Raw genomic sequence first — 21,164 nt, 5'->3', positions numbered from 1 at the left:
TTTTGGGAAAAATAAACAGCAGACTGATATTTAAAAAATACCAAACACTTGAAAATCACTATAATTTTGTCTCCATTTACTTATTATCATTTGCATATGTGAATAGACAGACTCATACAGTCTGTAGTTGACAGTAAATAGGCAGAAGTCTTTGTAAAAATATCAGGCTATTTTCCCTGCTCCTGCCTGACCTCCCTCCCCTCCCCATATCCTGTGTGTCCATGTTAACCATGCTTCTACTTCCCCCGTGCAAAAGGAGCTTACACGGAAGTGTCACACAGCCAGATGCGTTCTGGAGGGTCTGCAGCAGGATCCCTGGTGGGGATGGCTACCACACTTGTGGTGGGGCTAGCCCAGGGTGTGCTTCCCAGATGTGCTGTGCTTCCCAGATGTGCCCGCCCCACCAGTTGCACTTCCCCAGCATTCAGGAACAAAGGCTGAGCTGACGGGCATGAGGCAGAGCCCTCGTGTCAACTAGATTATGACTCCTGGCTTGCTGTAATGATGATCCTCAATCTCATCATTTTCCTAAGAAAAACAAAAGCTCACTGCCTCCGTTCAACTCCATTCCCGTAGCAGTAAAAGTAGTAAAAATTATAAAAAATAGTAATTAGCAAAAGAGAAATAGTTCATTTGATGAAAACTTTCAGAAACTCATGTCATTTGAACAGTATGGCATTCAGCATACTGTAAACTTTGTGAAGTTGCAATGACGTTCCTTAACTTCCATGTCAGTCCAACCTAATTCATACTTCAATCATTTTGTCCTCTGTTAAATTGTGAATTATATCCTCAAAGACCTATGAAAGTTTTAAATGTTCAAAAATCTAGAACTGTAGCTCTTTTGTGAGTAAAACTTTATTCTGGGTCACTAGACTGGACTTGATATTGAGTTAGTTTGAGAGTGTTATTTTGTTGTTTGGAATGACGTAGGTTTAACGTTAGAAGAGAGAAACTGTCAAAAATGAGAACATACAGGGTCAAGACAGCACTAATTTGGCTATGACGTTTCCTAGATTCATGGAGAGGCTTTGTTTTTAGTCCATTAATTAAAAGGTATGAATGTACTTTCTTTTTTTTTTTTTTTTTTAATTCTGTCCCCCAAAGGTGTTGATGGGGAAGAGGGTATAAACTATTTCCTATGGTTTCCTTTGAAATCAAAGATTAAAAATTTTGCTTACAGACTGAAGTTTAATGGAATGAAGGGCTTCAGACAGTGGCACCCATATTTATTGGACATCTTCAAGGCACTGAGGCGTCTTGGTTCAATTTGGCCTTTTGTTTTACTCTGGGCTTCAGCATATTAAATGTATAGGGTTCAGCCTTTTTGTACTTTTTTTTTTTTCCCCCTACCATGTAGAAAAGGATTTTCATGGCTGGAGAAAGCAGTTTTTGCCAGAAACTTTTCTCATCCAAATAGAACTGGCAAGTGGCCAAAAATGTGCTGGTTCTTCTTTGGTTGTGAATTTTAATTTCCAGACAGTACTTGTTCGCATAGCCTTTGCTTCTCTCATCACTGCCGTGAACAGAGGATGCAAGCAGGTTCCTGGTGCCAAAGGTAACATCTACAGGCTCAGCCTCCAATCCCAGCCCCTCAGGTAGGTGACAAGGAGGGACTCTCCCCTTTCCTGGCCTTCCCACTCTACCTGGGAGGTGGAGGCTAGTAGCAGTGTGGCCCACTAGGTACGAAGCTTGCCCAACAGCTTTCAAAGTCCTCACTCATCTGTCTGCCTGATGGGCAGATGAAAGCCAGGCTATTCAGCATGCAGATGGTAGCGCAGGTTGCCCTACAGTTGAAAAATGATAAGGAGGTTTTTACTTGGTTGGCTAGAAACTTCTTTACCCTCTTGTGAATAAAAGGCGTCCGTGTCCCCCCCCACCTTTTTAAACTCATTGTCATTCATTCAACAGTGTGAAATCTGCTCATTTTGAAGTATTGAGTGTTTTTCCCTAGCAACACGATTTTTCTTGTAAATGACAGATTGGATGTAGGAGCAGGGTGGGGCAGGGTGAATATATGTATTTCTTAAAATACTGTTCGATAACTATTGTCTTTACAGCCTTAGTGTTAAAATCATACTACTGACTGTTTATTTTAAGTAAGGTTCCCTTACATGACAAACAAATTTGACTTATAAAATTTGTTCTTAAATTGACACACATGATATTAAGTTTTAAATATAAAAATAATTTATAGCTCATACATCTCAATTGTGTATCACCATGCAGGAATAATTTGTCTAAAGTGTTCCTTAATAAAAGGCATGTAGTTGAATGTGGGCTCTAAAATCTATGGCACAGTACTTTAAAAGCCTGTTTGCATTTCGTCTGTTTCTTTAAAGGGCTTCCGTATTGTCTCGGACTCCCCTGGAAATGCAGTAAGGATTCGTATCACATCTCGGTTGCCATGGCAACAGCAGTCTTTCCCATAATGAGCTGCATCATCTGAACTGATGTCACAGCATCATGCAGCAGGTCACACAAGGCACCTCCTAGTATTGCATCTTACAGATGTGCTGTAAACATCAAAAGAGGATGATTTGAACGGGACATGGTAAGTGCAAAATGTTGTGCTGTTTTTAATTGCACCATTATATTTTCCTGTTTTATGAGGTTTTCCTAATATAAGATTGTGTGGGTTTTGCCTTGTGAAAATCATTTTAAAGAAAGATGCTGCATGCCTAAATATTATTTTTCAGGCAGACAGGCTAAGACAAAGGCCTACAGAAACGCATTCAGTCTGAATGTTCAGACTTGTCTTTGCATTTCTGATAATACCCTGAAGATTTGAAGAGAATATATTTAAATTTCACAATCCAATTAAAGTTGCTACAGTCTGATTTGCTTAAATGGAAAGAATAGCTGTTTTCAATTTTAATCGCGTAAACATAGCTTGTTCCTTTCCCTGTCTCTTTATTTAAGCATTCCTAGTATGTGTAGCTCTTCTTTTAACCTATTTTATTTTAATAGCATGAATATCACCTATTTACTTTCATTGGCCTTCCATAACGTGATAGTACAGAAAATACTTTGCAAACCAGTACTGAACAAGCAACTGAACAGTATTGATTTTAAACATGGCTCAGTCCTGTTCTATTTCTCTTGGTATTCTTAAAAAAGCAAAACATTGATATAATTGTCAAACAATAACCAGGTATTTTGAAAGTACAGTAGCTTTTAGCTTTTCTACTGTTTGACTTTCAATCTGGTTTTTTTAATAATAATAAGAATTTACTGAATTGTAGATCTATCTTTTACTGGAAGGAAAACAACTTGGTGGTTTGGTTTTTTTCTGCTGCAACTGCAGTAAAAGGTGTAGCTAAAGATTCAGGCATTCTGAGGGGTTTTGCTATGAATAAAACAATAATAGGAATAATTATAACATCTTCCGCCTCTACCATGGAAAGAAATACATATCTCTTATATTTAGCAAGCTGGTTAAAATCACGTTTATAATATTTAGCAATTCTTTACAATGTCCAGTATTTTTTATTCTCTATTAAGGTCTTGCTTCTGGAGGCCATGCTAATTTTGCTTAACTTCAAGTTAATCTTGCTGGATGGTATACAACATTAATTGCTTGATTTTGCACATTTAAAAGATTCAGTCTTTCAGCTGCTTGCTATTAGAAGGAAAGAAAAGACCAGACACATGTCATTTTAATTGATCAGTATGTCCACTAGGAATTAGGGAGTGGTCTCTGGCTCTGCTCTCTCTGTGTAGTTTGTATTACAAAAGTGCAGCAAGAAAAAATAGCAACTGCTAATCTTGTAGTGATGTCTGTATTTATTGTGAGGCTTAGTCCCTTATACTTGATAAAGTACGGAGTAGTAAATATAATGAGCTCTTCATAGGGATGGGTGTGATGCTCTTGTCTGGCACAAGCTGGAATGGAGCTCCTATATCTTAATTAGAGTCCGTACTGCATCATGTGTGTTTTTTTCAGCATGGTCTGGGTACATTTGTTGGCTTTTTTTCCTACTGCAAAACACAAAGCAGATGACTGTAAATGAGCATTAGGATGATGTTGCTTTATTTATTTGTGATGCATTTTACAGCGTGAAAGTAGTGCTCTCCTGCACTTGCTGTGCTCTCATCAGGCAAACTCAGAAGGTATGAGTTAGCAAGAGGAAGGGAGGGAGGGAGGGCGGGACAGCTGATGTCTGGTTAGTGTCAGAACTAGAGATGTGAAGAGAGCTGGTGAGCAACGCGTTTAACTTGCAACTTTAGGGACCATCAAAGAACAGTTAATAAGGCTTGAGCGTAAGACATGCTTGGTTGGAATATTATGCCTTTATTAATAATAGCAACGTATTTTGTTAGATTTTGCCAGTGACTTGATTATCACTACAATTTCTCAGACTAGAGTTAAAAATTAGGGGAAACACTGGGGAAAAACAACAACTTTTGACAGTATTCATGGAGAGATGGCCTGCTATGAAGCCCCTAGTGCAGATTTTATTTTTCTAATAATGAGAATGCAAATCATGTTGTTTTCCAAACATAATTGTTTTAAAAGTTCTTGTTACTCTCTATTCCACACCCTTCTCACAGCATTGTTTGCCCTGGGAAACACCCGCTAATAATGGAGCTGGGATGACACTACTTGTTTCTTGGTGAACATCTTGGCTTATTCTGACTCTAGCTGAATGTCTTGATTGTAGAATATTTCCTACTCATTTTCATATGGGCCCAACTGTTTCACTGAGGTCCATATATGAGGATATGGAAGAGTATGGAGTGATGAAGCAGATCTTGCTATAAAAAGCAAGCCTGATTGCCTGAGTCAGAGCATGACTGAATGCAGAAACACTACAGATGTAATATAATTTTGCTTGCTGTTGAGGCAGATTCATAATTGATACAATTATGTGTAAGACAGTGTCCAACAGCAGAAAAAGTGTGTTGCTTTCAGTTTTGTTCCACAGCTGGTTTTGCTCATCATTACTGAAGGCAATACAATTTGTAAATACATATATTTCTGTCCAAAGTAGCTGAATTTGGACACTTAATCTGGAGGCTGGAGTACTTCTGTATATGCAGTTTCATACTGATGTATAGTTGGAGATGGGCGTATACTAGTGAGCTGAAAGGATGTTCCTGTTTAATCTTTGCTAAAGGATTTTATTGTATCGTCAATTAAATAGTTCCTACGTAGCTTAGTACTGAACACAGAAACAGGAGCTTGATTACCCCCAAAACAGCTGTGGGAGTTGATGACAAAACCCAACTCCAGTTGGTACAATTTTAACACTCTGTGGATTTTTTTGTCAGCATATGACAATGCAAAGCCTACTGAGAGGGGATCAGAGCATGTCCTCTGCAGAAGAAAACCTTTTTTCTTCTCTAAACAGTAGTTGAGGGAACCCTGTGCTCTAGACTTTATCTTCTGTAGGTCATGTCTCATGGTGGGTGTCCCATCCATCCCAGCCCCCAACGGCACTGGAATAGGTCTGCGTCCAGGAACTCATCCCTAGAAAGTCAAGTCAAAGGAGTCCTCTTCATCAGAGGTGCTCAGGCCTTTATTAGAACTGGTGGCACTTCCAAAATGCTGGTGAAATATTTCCTTCAAAGTAATTGAGAAATTAAAAATAATTAAAAAAATCATATGCCATGTCATAATTTACTTGCACCCTTCTCTTAAAACCACTACTGTGTCGTGAAAGAAATATTGACAGAATTCTGGGCTTGGTGGGGTTTTGTGTGTCTGCGTATGTTGAGTGCTACTAGCTTCAGAGAGAGGTACAGTTGGTCAGAACATCTGAAATTCCAGATTTGTATTTAAAAGAAGAAAGATTTATATGTATTAAAAGATACTGAGTTTGTCTTTTGAAATAGTATATTTATATTTTGTGTTGTAGGTATGGCCTATGCTATACAATGAAGTGTCTGAATATTCTGTAATGAGACATCGTACTGGGATAAAAGTAGTCATAGATGAATAGAAAGATCACTTCAAAGGATCATCTTGCAACTAACGTGTCTGAATACTAACATTTCTGTGGGCTGGAGGGGAAAAAAGTGCCCTTTGCTTTGTCCTTTTGATGAAAACAGCCACTCATTAAGGCAGATTTCAGCTGCAGAAAATAAAAGTTGTATACCTTACCCCTGTGACCAGTCACCTGGGCAGGGCCAGGTCTTCCTGCCACAGGAAAGAAAGGAGCAACAGGAAAAGCTGAGCTGGACGGAGAGCCAGGAGCAGTCTAGATTGCTGCTTTATGCAGTGGGGGAGCAGGATGCACAGTGGATGGCAGTGGCAACCGAAGGGCAACCATATCCAACATCACTGTCATGATCCAGAACTCTCCTGAAGAGGCAGCTGCCATCCTGGGCTTCTCAGTTTCTGCAGGCTTTGACATAGGGGAAGAGAAACTTCAGCTACGTTCCTAACCCTAACAAGTTCTTGCTATAGCCATTTTCTATTATGTCGGTGCTTAAAGGATCCTTGTCCCCTGTTTGCTGAGTGGACACGTATGCTTTTTTAATCAGTTCTCTTGTACAAAGGCCCACGGAGTGTTTTCTTTCTCATGCCTAGTTTTGTGTCGAACATTTTCTACTGATTTTAAAATCAAAGCACCTAACCCCACTTCACACCCATCAAGTCAAACCTAAAAATGCACAAGTCCCTTAATTGGCTTGGTACGGTCATAATAACTTTAACTACGTGAATAGTCATGCTACATATATGTACACACACGTGTATATATATGTTACATCAGAAGGATCATCATGAAAATCACCCTTTAAGAGTATCAAAATGTGCTTTTCTGAAGCAAAAGGTTTTTTATTTTTAAAATGCCTTCAGAAAAGCTTTGCTTCATGAAGAAAAGGGGTGGGGAATAAAGAAAAAAACAATCCAGATAGCTTTTCCCTTCTTGTTTTGTGATTGAACTACAGGTTTCAAATATCTGGACTCTTGGGTACTTTGAATCCCAGCAAGGCTGACTCAGCTTTTCATCCCTCCAAGGTCAAAAAATTCAGCTCTGTGCAGTTTACAATGTCTGCCACTTCCAGACAAGATGTTTAAAGCCAGGGATGCTCTCCGCTCTGCGTGAACTCTCAGTTCTCATGGCGCGTGTCAGATACAGGCTTGCCGCGTCACCCTTGGCCAAAATGCTGTTGCCACCTGCTTCTTGTCCAGTATTCAATCCTGATGCCAGGCAAAGAGGGGCTTTCTCTCACCTGGTGAATTACTGTCTTCTAAGGCACCTGGAAGTGGAGATAGCTTGTGAATATAAGTGAAGTGTCCTCCAGCCTGGAGGATAATCATTGTGTCCTGTGGAGAGTACTGGCCTCAAAGTTAAGGGTGGAGGATGAGCACTGTGAATTGTAATGACACTTTCTTACCTTCACCAGCTAAGTGGCTTCTGCAACTGTTAAGAGCACCCAGGTCAAGTAGTCAGCTCTCTGGGTGACTGATTTGCAGGGTGAGGCAGTAAAAAGGCGCTGTGCAAGGGGAACTGCAGGACCCTCCATGCTGCAGTCAGGCTTCTGTGAGGCTGAGGGCAGGCACAGAAAGGCCTGACCCCAAGTACTGCTGGTCCACTGACTCTAATTACTTTCTCAGAGACATCAAGTATACTAAGCATATAGCCAAAATGTGCTCTCTCTCTTTGGCAAAGAGATTTTTCAAGTCATACTGATTTCTGTAAGGAAATAGCTCTATGAAATAGATTCCCCACCCCCCCATGGTAGAGTGTCTTTTGGGAGCTGACACATTTAAAAAAAAAAAAAAAAAAAAAGGCCTTGGTTAGTATTAGGTTGTACTAAAAGAAGTCCTAGCTTTTAGGTGAGGGAGCACCTAACTGCAATAATTAGTTCTGTTTTCAATCTGACTGTAAATCTATTACTTATGCATATGTTTGGTTTTTTTTCTTTTTCAAGAGTTGTCCTGTACTGATTGTCTTGTAAGCTGGACGTTGTCATAGTTTCAGGATTAGGATGCAGACATGAAATTGCTTCATGAGCTGTCAAAGGATAATATGAATTTTTTACCAGCTTAGTGCATGGATAAAATAAAGGACACACGTATATGAATATAAAGCAAGCCTTTTTTTTTTTTTTTTTTTTTTTCCTTCTTTCTGCTGTGTCATTTTTGCAGCATTTTCTTTCTGGACTAAAAGCTTGCAGCTGAGTCTCTTCTTCAATCTTAAAATGCATCCTACCTAACCTCCATAACTCCTCCTTGTACACTGTGTTAGACTTACATTTCTTGTTTTCAGCTCCTGCTCAATTCTATCATGGATTGACTTCCTCTGTGTCTTGCTCTTTCCAGCTTTCTGCTCCTGAATGTTACACCTGTAATTGCTCTTTTCTACCAAGTTGCCCTTCATTTCTTATTTAAATACCTTGGGGAAAAAAGCTGCATTTCCTCTGGACAGTCTCTAAAAAGTGGTTTATAAAAAGTTATATATGGAAAAATTATAGAACTTTTGGGTTGTTACTATGTTTTAAAATAACAAAACACAATTCAGATATCTCTACCAAAGTTTAGATAGGACCCTTCCAGTGCTAGGAGCTGTACAAATACCTGAGAAATGTTTAAGTCTTTCTTGACTAGATTGCATTAATTTTCAGTTTAAATTAAGATGAGAAACTATTTTCCTCACTCTTCCTAAATATCCCTCATAAGGGATAAGTAACATGCCCAAGTTTCTCAGAAAACCTTTGGCAGACCTGGGAGAAGAAGTTTTTTTTTTTCTTATTGCTCGTATAGTACTTCAAGAAGAATATAATCTTTTATCTGTCTTTGTACATTCCTGTTTGTGTTTCTGTGTTTGTTTTCTGAGGTTGGTTGGTTGTTGTTTGTGGTGGATGCATTGAGTAAAGCTGAGCTCATACTGGAGATCCACAAAATTTCAAGGGATTTAAGGCAAAAAATGATTGTTACCTACCCTAACTTAGGCTGCAACTTAACACAATGAGCTTGGGAATGTTCTAGTCTTTAAAAAGAGGAGGATCTGCTTGCCAACCTTTTTTAGACAAACCTCAACTGTACAGTTTAAAAAATTAAACAAATAATAAAAATCCATATCTTAGTTGCTGGAAGCTGGATCTTTATATGCTTAGTCGGCAACAAAAAGTTGTGTGCCGCTTAGTTTTTTTAAAGAAATTAGTGTATTTGTTTTAAGAGTTTTAAAACAGTGTTTTCTCTATTGGCTAGACAGTGCTTGTCCTTTGACAGGTTGCTGTGACAGAATATTCATGGCCAAGGAAGTTTATTAAAAATGTTTCTGCAAAATAGATAAAATTAAGAAAACAACATACCTGCCTACTGAAATATGAGGCTCATTAAGTAGGAAACTGGAAAGTAAAAATCAATGCCTTGTTTGCACTACAAAGTACAGCCTTATATGGTTGTAAGTGAGCCTACTGAGAAATAATGTTGAACAGGTGACTTGTATTGCATTTTTGCCCTTTCAATAGACTTAAGATTTTTGACAGGTATTTATTTGATGGAGGCTTATAGAACTCGTACAGTGAATGCAAACCAAAAAGAAAGGAGCCAGATAGTCTCGAGTCTGAGGGCTGTGTAAGATTGTTTTTAGTTGATATTGCAAGACAAGCCTTAAAGAAACTCAAATAAAATACTGACTAGTTAGCAACGACAAAACTAATGAAAGACTTTTCTCAACACTTAGTTTTTGTCATGAAAAACTGCACTTCAGAGCTGAGTGCTATTGACAGAATAACTAGGGTCTATTGAGAATGTTTTCAAATAAGGACATCTTTCAAAGCTGTTGCATGTAGCTACTCCAGGCTGCTTACAATTTTCAAGTGTGTTAGATCATGTTTAGAAGCAGCTTTTCCTGCTGAGGAGGCTAATTCCTTGGCCAAGGCAGTTCTGTATTAACAAGTGTGTATCCTTCCTGTACTTCAGGCTGCACTGCTAGTCTCCTAAAGCATACCATATTTTGATAGAATAATAAACCAGATTTTGACTGCCACAAAAAACCCCACCCAAACCCCGTATCTTCAGTTGGAAAAGGCTGCTGTCAGATTTCAGCATGTCTAGTCTGTTGCTAAGGCAGTGACACAGCAGATATGCAAGTTGCCATTTTAAGGGTCAGGTTTTAAAATATGCAGGGTGTATTTTATAGATACTTGGAGTATGATCTAACCTTGTTCCTTCTCAGAACTTCATTGTAGTATTTTACTAGGTCATTACCACCACCACCATCCCCGTTTAGTTTTTGATGACATTATGCACAGATACTTTGGAAAATAATTAGGACATTTTTGATTTTCTTGTATCTGGAGAAGGTGGAGTCCAAATACGCTCAGTGCATGATGTAGGAACAGACAGTGTATCAGCAACAATGATGACTGCTTTTTCAGAAGAAAACAATTTTAACCTTCCAAGTGCTTGGCACCTGTTTGCAATGCTATAGCTTTTTAAAGGAAACAGTGAGACTTGATTTTGTATTTCTGTGAATTATGCAGAAAACTTCTTAATTATTCCTTTTGTTTAGCTTCATTATGCCATTTTGACTTGGATTGGAACTTTAGTTTCATTTGCTGGTTCCACCTATGCGATCCCTTTTCTTTGTTGTAACTTGTAAAATCACTTTGGTCAAAAAGGATAAATCCTCTTCAAATGTCTGTTGTTCCTTCTTCTCATTGGGTAATATGGAGAAATGTCGAGGGCCTGAATGGTGAGTTATGTGGGAATGCTAGTACGAGATAATATTTGAGGTAAAGGTCTTAGGTGTTCTCCCTCCTGTACTTGTAATGAAAACGTACCAAAACTAGTTTGAGGACTTCCTGGGTTTAATTTAAAATTTTAATGGAAAATGATATAGAATAAGAACTGGTCAGAGAAATGATATGCTGCAAAAAGGTAGCCTTCGGCAGCGGCCTGTGACACTTGAATCAAGGAGACCTGGAAACTGCTTCTGGCTCTGGTACTAAATGTGCCCTTTGGACATTGCCTCTGAACTTGTGCCTCTTGTTCATCACCTGTGGAATGGGCATGATACTGATGCCCTTTGTAAAGCACTCTGTGGAAGTGCTAGATGACACTACTATCAATTTACATGCACACACATATACGGGCAAGAACGTAGCAGATGCCAGACAGAATGGTGCAAGGGAACATTGTTGAATAAAAGACAGATGTGGGTGCTGAAAATAAAATGTAAAAATCTAAAGGAAGGAAACTAGCTTTTAGGATTTTTGTGCGATCCTTTATTCCAGAACAGTAGAAGACTTACCAAGTGTATGGAAAACTTTGTGGTTTTGGCAACACAAAAATTACATTTATAAGTAGTGTATGCCAAACTCTTGAGCCTGCTTAATTGAAAATAAAAGCTTAATTCTACAATTAAGTTTGAAAAGACCAAGCACATATCTCTGCTGGCTGAGTCTAAGTGATTTCCATATAGACAGAGAGGCAGCAACACCCAGTCTGTAAAGCGAGGCAATACAACCTGAATACAGCCATTCTGCTGTAGAAGAAATTATTCCTTTTTTGGGAAAGAAGGGGGACCCACCAGGCTTTTGCATGGTCTTCAAGGGCTCCTTTCCATGATTAGGGCTTGATAAGAATTATTCTACAAAATGCTGTTTTCTCAGTCACTGCTGATTCATTAAAACCCCTATTGTTGATCTTGATTAAACTTTTTTTGCCTAGGTTTTATTCAGAGAGCAAACAACCCAAACCAGCTAATGACTGATGGATTAAAATGAGATGTAAGATACATAGGACTAACATCTGTTCTGAATTAGGCAAACCCCTGGGTTCTGGTGATATAGTTCTTTCCAGTCTAATAAATACTTATTTATTTATAGAAACCAGAACATTTCTAAGTGTCAAGTGAGCTAAAGATGTGTATTTCCAATTCATGTGCCATTAGCTCAGGGAAGAGGAGCATGGCAAGAAAGGCACCTTATGAGTGATCAGGAGTAAAAGTAACCCCCACAATCAACCTGTATTGTTTTCTGACTCCAAATATAATTTAGAATCTGCTTCAGTTTAGTCTTTCTTAGACCTATATACTGGTACGTAGCTTTGATTCCTGTATTCATCCTTTGAATTGTTAAGGAAAATAATCTAAGGATGTACATAATATGTACATAAAACAAGCTAGTATGCTATACTCAGCACCTAAAATTAATGTTAGACATATTTGAATTCCAGCAGCATATTTTCTTGAACTTCCTTGAATGGCTAAATGAAATTGTGTGGTTCTCTGTGTTCCTATTGGGTGTTAATTGTTGATGGAGTATGAGTGGGTTTTGGGTATTTTTATAAACTGACTAGTACATCATGGTTTTAACTAATCCTTAATAAATTCAGGCTCTGGACAGCAATTACCTAATCAAACATATGAAGACAAAACAAGGTTCTTTGATTTGTCTGGTGCTTTCATTGGTATGGGAGAACCACAGGGAAGGCAGAGGTTGTAGAGAATATCAACAAACCTTCAGTCTGTGAAATGGTATTTCCTCCCCCTCTACATCCGATTTGAAAATTGTATGTTCTGAAAGTGAAATTTGATAGCATTTGGAGCCAGGAAAAATGCCAGTTTGGCAGGGCTCAGAATTATTATTTTTGTTTTAGCAATATTTTCCTAGACTGGAGAAGGCCTTAGGGATTATAATTAGCCTGTCTTGGGCTGATTAGTATTGGGTACTTGAAGATCCTTGATCAACAAAATAACATATCCTGACAGCCTAGTGGAAGGAAGTCCAGCATTTCACTCCTCCCTGCAGGGAGCTGAGAAAAGAATTGTTTTGGTAGATTAAATCTTTTTATGAGAAAAAATGCTGGATGTATGTACTTAGAGGTGGTTATCTCCTGGGCCAGCATGCACAGTGCCTTATTCCCACCTTTCAAAGCCTTTTATTGAAAGTGAAGAAAGTATGATCTGTGCCATAAGACCCTGTTTAAGTCCTCCTTGTCTTCTTGATAGTTCATAACTGCTAGCTGTGCCATAAGCAAAATGTAGCTTTCTTAAAACCAAAAGCAGGTATCACAGAATCACAGCATGGTGGGGGTTTGAAGGGACCTCTGGAGATCATCTAGTGCAACCCCCTGCTAAAGCAGGATCACCTGGAGCAGGTTGCACAGGATTGTGTCCAGGCGGGTTTTGAATATCTCCAGAGAAGGAGACTCCACAACCTCTCTGGGCAGCCTGTTCCAGTGCTCGATCACCCTCAGAGTGAAGAAGTTTTTCCTCATGCTGAGATGGAACTTCCTGTGTTCCAGTTTGTGCCCATTGCCCCTAGTCCTGTCACTGGTCACCACTCAACACAGTTTGGCCCCATCCTCTTTGTCACCTGCCCTTTAGATATTTATAAGTGTAGGTGAGATCCCTTCTCTGTCCTCTCTTCTCCAGGCTGAACCAGACCCAACTCTCTCAGCCTTTCCTCATACAAGAGATGCTCCAGTTCCCTAATCATCCTCGCAGCCGTCCGCTGGACTCTCTCCAGTAGTTCCTTGTCTTGCATCTACATCTTGAACTACACACAGAAATGCACTGATGAATAAAAGACCAAATAGATCTTTTCTGCTGATCTATGTAGTTCTATGATCAGAAAAATTGTAAACAAGCATTTCAGTTTTAATTACATATATTTTAAATCTAACTTCACAAATTAGTTTATATTATTTGCTAAAATGGAAATGCTATTGTCTATGTTCAACAAAGACTAGAGAATGAATAATTAAATGGGATGGAGAATGTGTATATTGGAAATGGTTCAAATTTCCTTCTGAAAATTGTTTCAAGTAATCCTAAAAGATCTGCACAAAAAGAAATACAATACTCAGTAATATACTATTGCAACATGACTATTTTTTCAAACTAAACCTCTATGAATGGTTGCGCTGTTTGTAATCAAAGAAACTTCAGAGTTGGTTATACTAACAGACGTCATTTGCTACAGTTTGTTTGCAGCATTTTAACAATCTCTTCTAAGACCTATATTTTAAATATCACAGAATCAAAGTTAAATTCAAATGGGATGAAACTGGCAATAACAAACAAAATTCCTTTCAGTGACCCTTTAGAGAATTGATAAAGATGTGGGTCAGATTACCAGCCTATTGATATAAAATTTATGAATCTAGTGGCAACTCTGTGGTGCTGAGAGTAGAAAAAAGTTTCGCCATCATTATCAATCGTACTAGGGCCTAGTATTACACTTTTTGGGTGGTAATGCAACACAAATAATTTCCTTTTTTTTTTAAGGGGAGGAAAAATATTGTTCTCTAAAATTAAAGAGATTAGAGGAGTAGAAGTATGGGGGTGGGAATGGAGAGTGATAACTAAGCATTCACTTGACTAGCTCATCAAGTGTGTGTGCCAGGGACATTAACTTTGACTCCAAGAAACAAATTTAGAACATATTGAAACACAGCAGGAAAAACCTGATTAAAAAAAAATGCACAAATAAAATGTGAGCTTCTGAGAGCGAGTTTTTTGGTTCTTAAATAAGAGTGAGGGAGCTAAAAGGATATAATGGTACTTTAATGGCCCCCAGGCGTTGCAATGAGATAATTCCTGCTGCAGTGACAAAGAGGAAGACTGTCAGAGTTCCCTTGAGAGCAGCGCAGTGCGGAGGCTGGGAGGAGCAGGGTCTGCAGCTCAGCAGCTGTGGGTGCACTGCTGCTTGGAGTGGGGTTTAGTCTAGTTATTACCTGTGATGATCATGCGTGCTTATAAAATATGTCTTGGAGCAGCCCAGAAATGTCAGCACAAGGTTAGTCTTGAAGCTACCTTAGCACTTCTTTCTTTTCATGATCATTTCTCAGCTGCAGCTATTACAGACATGCCACTGAAACTTGCTTCATGAGGTGTTTAGTTCTTGTTCAGGTCTAACTCTGTTCGTACTGATTTCTCATGTTTCACTTCTAATGGAAATATCAACCTCTGGGTCTTATTCTTATAGGCTTACACTAGTCATTAATAAGCGTCAGGCCCAGTATCTTCCCATGTTGTGTGGGTTTTGGTTTTGTTTTTTTTCTGGTTCTGTGGTTTCCCCAAGGAAAGCGTCATGTGGTAAATGGAATGAAGCCAAGCAGAATCCTTGGAAGTGGCAAAACCATTTGAAATGTGTGTGCCTCATTTGAGATTCAAAGGTTTCAAAAAGGGCTGTGTGACTGTAAAGATTTGGGAATAATCTTGCTCCCCAGTTTCCTGCCAAATAATGAAAATGTTATTGGTATCATCTGTGACGTTCAGGTTGCTGTTAGAGTCTTGAGGAGTGCTAAAGTATTTCTTGTGTGTTGGAAAGCCGATTATGATCTGAGCACAAGTAATATTATGCAGGTGCATTTTAGATTCATTTTTCAAGAAGCTAACATGAATTCTTTGCCTTCCTGAGTGATGATAAAATACCTTACCAGATTTGAAGGATTTTATACTGGCTTTAATTTTTGAAATATAGTATCAAGCTTTAAAAGTGTAAAGAAGCCAAAATTTGAGGAATGCATCAAGAGCTTTAGAGATGTGTGGCTTTATTTTCTAAAAGGCCAAGAAAGATATCCATGGCCTGAAAGTAAGATTTAAAAATTCGTTGATTTTTATGTGGGGAGAGCTAGACTGCTTGATATTGGCTTACCATTTTGGTGGTTTTGTTTTGCTCTTATTTGTAATGTGAAAAATTCCCAATACTGAATTTCAGAATAAAAGATTCTTGTTGTACAGGAAACAAAGTTTCAGGTAGTGATTTCTTTGAACTTAAGCATAATGGCAAACTTAAAACATGAATTTACACGTATTATTTATGATAGCCTCAGGGAATGAAGTCCTATTTAATGAAAAAGCAGGGAAAATAGTGACAAAGTACACAGGCAGTAAGAACATTAGTTTCAAGATCCACAGCTCCATCTGCTAATGTAATTCAACCCAATTTTGGAAAAATCAACAGTAGGTACAGTAGATGCCAGTTGTTTTTGTAGAATCTAAACACAAATAGGCTGAACACAGTATTATGATCTGTTTTGGTATTAGCATTATGTTTCTAATGTGGTGGTTGTTATTGTTAATGTTGTTGGAAAGAGAGAATTAGCATATGAAATCATGCACAGATGCAAACAAAAGTCCTCAGTGTCTCCTCCCTACCCCAAAACACATACTGTGTGAGTCTGACAACAGGCCTGCAAAGGAACGTACTGGAACATGGCAGGTATGTGAGAGGATATTGAAGATTTGTAACATGAGCTCCTATGTGACCTGTTACATTCTATGAAGTACTCCCTCCATCACTTATTGACAGGTTAGATTTTTTCTTTCTTTTTTTTTTTTTTTTTAAGCCATTCTTGCTGCTGGAAATACGTGGGGAGTGCTAAACGAGACAGTCAATAGTATCCCTTTGGGATGCTTGGGCAGACAGGGAAGGGACTTGAGAGGAAGAAAGAAGGTGCTTGTGGTATCAGGGCACCCTGCTGCACAAGTTGATATGGAGAGGCAGCCAGGAAGAGCCCAGCTGGTGAATTAGTCCGGAGAAAGCATTAGAGAAAGGGCACAGACCGGGAAGAAAGAATTTGGAAAGAACTACCTCAAGCAAAAGAGGGGAGAAATTGGGTTGCTGCAGGCTGAATGGGTTTGCTGTGGGCTGTAACAAGCTGAGGGAGAATGAAGTAAGAGCTGATACAAGCAGGCCAGAAGTTAACTGCTGCATAAAGACTCCACAGGCTCCTACTCCTATTCAGCTCCTGTCAAAATAACAAGAACATTGCAAACTCCTCTGTGGCCATCTAATGGGTATGATGCACTATTTCTAGTCGTATTGGGAATAAGTCTAAGAAGTTTAAAGTACAATATGCATCAAAATATATCTAATGGCATTATCCAGTATGGTTACAGCATGCAGAAAATGAATCAGCAGCAATTTAAGAACATAATAATAAATTTAACTTCGGCTAAGCAAGCTCATTTTTTAAATCCTTGGAGACTCTGCAGGATGTTTTAATGGGTCTTTTGTGATGTGGATATTTCCTCAGTTTAAAAACTGGACTAAATAGGTTCATTTTGCATAACTTAGGAAGGAGCCTTCATATGGTAATGATTTTAGGTCACTGCTAAGCTAGACCAGATGTGGATGAATGGCTTAACAGTGAAATGCTGCATATCCCATTACAAAGCTTTTTAGGCCTATGTACTTACCCCCTTGGCAATAAGCTTGCAATTAATGAGTAAGTCCTTAATACATAGTTATATGTCAAAAAAGGCAATAATACTTCCACCACAGTTCTCAATGATTTTGGGGAACCTTTGAAGGCAGTAGTTGACAAAATAAGTTGATGGAGCCATCTGTACTTAGGAATAAGTTGTGTATTATTGCCACCTAGAAAGATATTGTCTCCCTCTGTGTTACAGAGGTTAGCAGAGAATCATACCGAAACCATAAACTAAACGTATTTTCCAGGTGAAAAGAAGGAAATGGTGTGATGTAGAAAGCTGCTAAATAAGGAATGAACTTTCTGAAATACCAGCTGTAGTCTTTAAGATATGAACAGTTATCATCTTAAAAGAAGACATTATTGACTTGCAGAGATCCCAAAAAGTTAACTTTTCTGTTCTCTGAAATATCAAAAATAACAAAAGATAATTTATCAACCTTTCTTCTTGTTGACATTTAATATAGAATAGTTCTATATTATAACCTAAAATTATCATCTAGTCCAACTGTCTGATCACTTCAGGGCTGACCAAAAGTTAGAGCATGTTATTAAGGCATTGTCCAAATGCCTCTTAGACACTGACAGGCTTGGGGCATCGATCACCTCTCTAGGAAGCCAGTTCCAGTGTTTGACCACCCTCTCAGTAAAGAAATGCTTCCTAATGTCAAGCCTGAACCTTCCCTGGCACAGCTTTGAACCATACCCACGCATCCTGTCACGGGATCCCAGGCAGAAGAGCTCAGCACCTCCCTCTCCTTTTTCCCTTCTCAGGAAGCTGTAGAGAGCAACAAGGTCACCCATCAGCCTCCTTTTCTCCAAACTAGACAAACCCAAAGTCCTTAGCTGCTCCTCATAGGACATTCCTTCCAGCCCTTTCACCAGCTTTGTTGCCCTCCTCTGGACGCATTCGAGTACTTTCACATCCTCTTAAATTGTGGGGCCCAGAACTGCATGCAATACTCAAGGTGAGGCCGCACCAGCACTGAATACAGCAGGATAATCCCCTCTTTTGAGTGGCTGGTTATGCTGTGCTTTTTGATGCACCCCAGGAGGAGGTTTCCCCTCTTGGCTGCCAGGGCACACTGCTGAGTCCTACTGAGCCTGCTGCTGACCAGCACCCCCAGATCCCTTCCTGCAGAGCTGCTCTCCAGCCACTCCTCTCCTCATTTAGACTTGTGTCCAGCATTACCCAGCTTTCTATTATATTTTAACATAATATAAAGGTAGATGTGAAATGCTTGAAATGATTGGGCTCGTAAGCTCAAATAGTGTTGAAAGCTTGGTTGCGACTGGGGCCTGGTCCTCTATTCTTAAGTCACTTGTAGATGTCCTCTTTTTAGTTTAGACAGGTGTTTTGCAGTCAGAAATGTTACATGAACCCTTTGACAATGAAGGACCTTTCACTAAATATTATTGAGGTGCCCAGTCAATTAACTGATGAAGCCCTTATTGCATCTGTTTTGTCCACCATTAATTTTGTCTATATGTCAATTTTTTGTCATAGATGAAGAAAACAAAATTTAAGTAACAGATAAGAATACAATTAGAATCCATGTTTATATCTTTACTTAAAAGTAATTATCAGTGTATATATATCCTGAAACAATAGATTTGTCCTGTATTTACTTCAACATCAGTCCACGCTGAAAAATCTTTTTTAAAGATATGTGCTGTGTTTTTAAAATGAAGGGGGGGGGGGGGGGGGGGGGGGGGGGGGGGATATTTTTACTGACTTTGCAATATCTGAAATATTAAATGTAAAAAACTGTCTACTTGCTTCTGCAAAACAACAAACTATTAATACAAATAGTTGTGTTACTTTCTGAAAATAATAGCTACATCCTTCTGGCATGGAGCTCAATTTAATCAATGCTGACTTTGGATCCTTTATTAATCATTTTTTTCCCTGGCGTGAGTGATGATCTCCTTAATAAATTGTGTTGGTTTTGTGTGGCAAGGTTTTGGTAGCGGGGGGGCTACAGGGGTGGCTTCTGTGAGAAGCTGCTAGAAGCTTCCCCTGTGTCTGATAGAGCCAATGCCAGCCGGCTCCAAGACGGACCCGCCGCTGGCCAAGGCCAAGCCAATCAGCGCCTCTGTGATAACATAGTTAAGAAAGAGAAAAACAGTTAGAGAGCGCTTTTGCAGCCAGAGAGAGGAGTGAGAAGATGTAAGAACATCTGCAGACACCAAGGTCAGTGAAGAAGGAGGGGGAGGAGGTGCTCCAGGCACCGGAGCAAGATCCCCCTGCAGCCCGTGGTGAAGACCATGGTGAAGCAGGCTGTCCCCCTGCAGCCCATGGAGGGAGGATGAGGGGGTGTAGAGATTCCACCTGCAGCCCATGGAGGACCCCACGCCGGAGCAGGTGGAGACACCTGAAGGAGGCTGTGACCCCGTGGGAAGCCCGCGCTGGAGCAAGCTCCTGGCAGGACCTGTGGATCCGTGGAGAGAGGAGCCCACGCCAGAGCAGGTTTGCTGACAGGACTTGTGACCCCGTGGGGGACCCACGCTGGAGCAGTTTGCTCCTGAAGGTCTGCACCCCGTGGAGGAGACTCACGTTGGAGAAGGTTGTGAAGGACTGTCTCCCGTGAGAGGGACTCCATGCTGGAGCAGGGGAATGATGAGAGGAGTCCTCCCCCTGAGGATGACGAAGCGGCAGAAACACCGCGTGATGAACTGACCGTAACCCCCACTCCCCGTCCCCCTGTGCCGCTGGGGGGGGCGGAGGTTGAAGCCGGGAGTGAAGTTGAGCCCGGGAAGATGGGAGGGGTGGGGGGAGGTGTTTTTAAGATTTGGTTTTATTTCTCATTCCTCTACTCTGTTTTGCTTAGTAATAAATAAGATGAATTCCCTCTCTAAGTTTGGTCTGTTTTGCTCGTGATGATAATTAGAGAATGATCTCTCCCTGTCCTTATCTCGACCTGTAAGTTTTTTTTTTTCTCATTGTACCTTTTCTCCCCTGTCTAATGAAAGAGGGGAGTGATAGAGCGGCTCTGGTGGGCACCTGGCCCTCAGCCAGGGTCAACCCACCACATAAATGCAAGCATAGTAAAACTAGATCTTTAAAACAGCAGTCGAGGACTTAAAATACTGGCATAAATGACATTTTCTGTGTGTGAAACTAAACAAGAGCCAAAATTTCATATTTTTTTTTTTTTTTACATCTGGAGCATATAGGTTAGGCATACATTTTTCAGCAAATTTTGTAGACAAGCTTAATAGGCAAGTGATTTTCTTTTCTCTGGGAAATAATGCATTTTCTTTCAACAGTTTGAAGACTGCTTATGGTTTTAAAAGTATCTAAGAGGACGTCTACTGACTTAGTACCATAGGTCACTAGAAGAACTATCCAAACACTGGAGTGAGACCCAGGAAATTTTTTTCAATGCATTTGCATGGGCCAGAATTTAAAGTTCCTTATGCATCCCACAGTAAGAAAAATTGCTTGGAACAAGACTGAAAAAGCCACTTTGGTTCCCCTCATTTAAATTTTTCTATGATGAGATCACTGCAGCTTGTTCATTAGGAGATATGTACCATAACTAAATTATCTTAGTGCATTTTATAGAATTTAATTTTTTTTTTCCTTTAGAAAGTCAGAGATGCAAGTGATTCATGATTCTTTGTTTTTCATTAAATTGATGGAAATGGGCATTTCCATTGAATTTTCTGCCTTGATGAGTTTATTCTTAAGATTTTTTTAGAAGACATTTACTTTCACATACATATATGAAATCACTAAGAATGGTTGCATTGCAAAGAATCATTAAAATTGTTGATCAAAATAATAGGAAAATGAAAAAAATATTTATTTTGTTGTAGAGCTTTCTCTTGTTTCCAAGTTTTAAAACCAATTTGAAACTGATTCTAAAAGATATTTTGACTGGTTCTAGAACTTCATCTACTTTATTCTGAGAAATGTAGGTACAAAGCTATTATTTTTTGGAGGTTTTTTTCAAACAGTCTTGTTCCTCAGTAGGCTGACTTACAGGTAAAAGTTTACAAATAGATTTTAAAGAATCAGGGAGAAGAATTT

General features: G+C 39.4%; 1 protein-coding gene across 4 annotated transcripts in view; it reads left to right on the top strand.

The window, feature by feature from the left end:
• Positions 1 to 2,408: 2,408 nt before the first annotated feature.
• Positions 2,409 to 21,164, top strand: part of AKAP6 (A-kinase anchoring protein 6) — a 292,075-nt gene continuing 273,319 nt past the window's right edge. For all 4 annotated transcript variants that reach the window (XM_075754013.1, XM_075754011.1, XM_075754012.1 and 1 more), the window contains exon 1: positions 2,409 to 2,554. The gene's annotated coding sequence lies outside the window, so the exon portion shown is untranslated. The remainder of the gene's footprint in view (positions 2,555 to 21,164) is intronic.

Source organism: Balearica regulorum, chromosome 5, assembly GCF_011004875.1.
Source record: "Balearica regulorum gibbericeps isolate bBalReg1 chromosome 5, bBalReg1.pri, whole genome shotgun sequence".
In the NCBI taxonomy this organism is placed as follows: domain Eukaryota; kingdom Metazoa; phylum Chordata; class Aves; order Gruiformes; family Gruidae; genus Balearica; species Balearica regulorum.
Note: the sequence above shows the minus strand (reverse complement) of the source record. Positions and strands in the feature narration are given on the sequence as shown.